Raw genomic sequence first — 3,684 nt, 5'->3', positions numbered from 1 at the left:
TTGTTCCTATTGAGGTCTAATATCTTGCCTAGCATTCCGTTGTGGCATGGGATACATCTCCCCTCCTATTCTTCTTGGATAAGGGCAATCATGAGCAATATGACCTCTCTCCCTGCAATTAAAGCATTCAAAGTTTTCCCATCTATTTCTTGGAGGTCCTCTAAATCTAGGTTCCATTTGAGATAGCCTTGCCTACAATAGGCTCATATTTGCCAACTGTTTCTGCAATTTATTTATCACATCATCATCAGGTTTCTTATAGCCTTGTTGAGTCCCATTCTTCGCTCTTCCAAATGCCCCATGAATATTCACAGCTTGCTATCCTGCATTTCTTGCAACAGTGTCAACCTGATTAGGCTGTAAAAATGCATGCACAACAATACCTCTCGATTGATCCAACCTCAATTGTATTTTCCTTTGCTTTTCTTTGGCTATTTTGACTGCATCTTCATATGTATCATGGTCTTTGATCAGAATCTTTTCTCTAATTTCAGGTTGAGCAATGAAACAAACCTGCCCTTTTTCAAGAACATCATTGGAGGTTGCTGCATACTCTATGCAATTTCTATCCATTTTGCTTCAAATCTTGCAGAGAAAATTTAGACACTTCCTCATTTTCTCCCTGAAACATCCTTTCCAAAGATTTCCATAAACTCTCAAGAGTTTGCTTAGTTGAAAATCTTGTAAGAAACTCATTTCTGACTTCATTCCAATTTTCCCTTGTCTCTTCATTCAGTAAGTTCCACCATAATCTTGTAGAACCTTCAAGTAGCATGCTGATCATTCAAAGCTTATCTGCATCAGTGTCCCTTTGATCTTGGTAAGCCATCCACTCCAATCTCTTGATAAACTGATTAGCATCCTCATTTTCAATACCAAAGAAGGGTTCATATCCAAAATCTGCCATGCTTGAGTTTGTGTATAGGTTGGTTTCCAAACCTTACACTTCCCAATTGATAAGATTAGTAAGAGATCTTCAATATAGGAGCTCCACAATGGGGGCACCAATCGATGGTAGGTGAATTGGGTAGTTGGCCTCTAACAACCCTTAAGACAACACCATAGGATAAAGATCGAGGACCTCACCTCAACAAATCGCACGAGAAAGCACCACTGAACACATGATCAAATATTTTTGATCACTCACTCCTCACTGAGACTTCAACTCAACACTTAAGCATCTTAAACCTTCAAGCTCAGATTTTACCATTTTTAGAGAGAATCTGATGCTGAAACAACCATGGTTGAGACTTTGACAACACGAGCTTTCAGATTTACACAACTCCTATTTTTTAGGGATGGAAACCCCATGCAGCAACTGCCCCATAAAGCGTGGTTGCTTCAAGAAGTGAAAAATTAGTTATTGTAGACCCTTTCCGTTCTTCTTTTCTCGGAGCACACATAAATACAAACCAAAAATGCAAGTAACCAAAGCTTTATACGATGAAATTTCATGCCCATTCAGTTGTTACAAGCATTCCACTATTGTAGACATTCCATTATTGCAAGAAAACAGAGTCTACACTGATAAATCAATGGATAATCATGATGACTTTCATGGGAAACCAAGTTGGTGATGTAGATGTTGCTGAATTCACATGTTTTCTCATAGAGCACAGAAATTGCTTCATAGGGCATTACATAGAACACTTCATAACTTTCTAACCAAATCTCGGATTTCTAAGCTTTAAAAAGAAAAGTTGTAGCTCTCTTTCCAATTTATAAGTCTCCAAAACAACTCAGAGCCAAATTCTTTGATATGCTATCTTGAAATAGCTCTACACAGCTTGTAGTCCTAAATGTATTGCTGCTTTATACAACAAACACTTCTGTGTTTCAAAAGCAAAAACTTGCAACTGGGAAAACACTTTCTTTGATTTCAGGTTGTCATTTCAGCATACCAACAGAAACATCTCAGCATATCTTGCATTGATGTGAAGAGTTGCAGGAGCTTCGAACTTTATGACCTCTGATTCATTTTCTTGGCTGCAAATCCTTCCAAATTTCCACTAACTTGAGTCCGTGCATTCAACACCTACCCATAATACATATTCTCTGCCACATACCCAGTTTCAGATGTAGAGATCCTTTACTTTCATTCTTCTCTGATGTACTGGAAGCCTCATGCAAACAACTAACACACATCACTTTCAACACAATGAAGAACAGTCCTCTGCTGTCTTTCACTCATATCCATTCACCAAAACAAATCTGCATACTCTATGCCCCACGCAATAGTAGAAGAAAACAAGACAAAAGGAAGACTCTTATTACCATCATCTGAAAGCTGAGAACTCGCATTAGCCCCCATTGACTTCAATAGCTCTGCCATCATGCTCCATGGCTATGATAAAAAGAAGACTCTTATTACCATCAGCTGAAAGCTAAGAACTCGCATTAGCCCCCATTGACTTCAATAGCTCTGCCATCATGCTCCATGGCTATGATAACTTCAATTGCATGGTCTCTTTCTTCTAAAAACTCGTTCCTCTTCTTCTGAGCTTTAGATTTCTCCCTTCTCTTCAGCTACAAGATTCTTCTCTCCCCCCCTCTCCCTCTCTCTCTCTCTCTCTCTCTCTCTCTCACTATCTCTCTCTCACTCTTGTATCGAACCCTCTCTCCCTTTCTTCTCTTTTTCCTTTTTCTAAAAGACTCCTCACGTTTTTGGTTTTTTCCCTATTTTACTAAGCTGCCCCTTGCTTGCCCTTGGTTGCTAGATGGCAAACATGCCTCTTGCCACATACAATTCCACTTGGGGACTCAAAATTGAAAGTGAGAACACATTTCCTTCTCTTCCTACATGAGGCACGTGTCTTAAAATTGAAATATCACAACCATGTGTCGAACATGCATGATACCACTTGGCATTTCCATTTATCAACTCGACTCCCGCTATGGGTAGGTGTTAGAAAGACAAAAAATGATATTTGCATGTGTTACCCCACTTGACTTTATGCAACATCATGTCCTCAGTTGCTCATTTTCATCCACCAATGTTTGGTTGCTGAGCTTGGGATTACCGAGGTTCCTTTTCTCCACTATGATAGTTAGAGGGCTATCATGTGGCACGGAACCCTGTCTTTCATGTAAAGACAAAACACATACAGGTGAAGTATCATTTCATTAGAGAGGTACTTGACACCAAGAGCATTGAGCTAGTTAAGGTGCACACTAATGATAACCTTGTAGACCTTCTCATGAAGGGTCTTCCAGTAGAGAGGTTTGCCCATTGCCAGAAGATGATGGGTATTGGATAGGTATAGTCTCTTCAACTTTGTACATACTTAGACTTAACCGATTCTTTTCCTCTACCTTTGGGCACATTGCCTTTAGGGGGGAGGTTTTTGGGATAAAGGGCAATGCCCGTCTCCGCCCGTAAGGGCTAGGCTGTAGATAGTATATATACCTATCAATATCCCTTCATCCTCTCTTACTTGTTCCTCTTTCCTCTCCTACTACTTTTATCAATCATCCCCCTCAATTGGTTAGTGGGTTAAATAGACTTTTGATCAGAAGATTCTTAGATGATGAGAATGGAGTTCAACAAATTTTCTTACAAGGCCTCAAATAAATTGGCCATTGATTCTAGGGGAATGGATGATTGTTGGCCAATATTTTTTAGAATTATCTATATTTTGCTAAATAATATTCTTAGTCTTCACATCCTTCACTGAGACTGACTGC

Source organism: Lygodium microphyllum, chromosome 4 (genome assembly GCF_053477565.2).
Source record: "Lygodium microphyllum isolate KBCC chromosome 4, Lygodium_microphyllum_v1.1.10, whole genome shotgun sequence".
In the NCBI taxonomy this organism is placed as follows: Eukaryota; Viridiplantae; Streptophyta; class Polypodiopsida; order Schizaeales; family Lygodiaceae; genus Lygodium; species Lygodium microphyllum.
The sequence above is the reverse complement of the archived record's forward strand: the minus strand, read 5'-3'. Positions refer to the sequence as shown.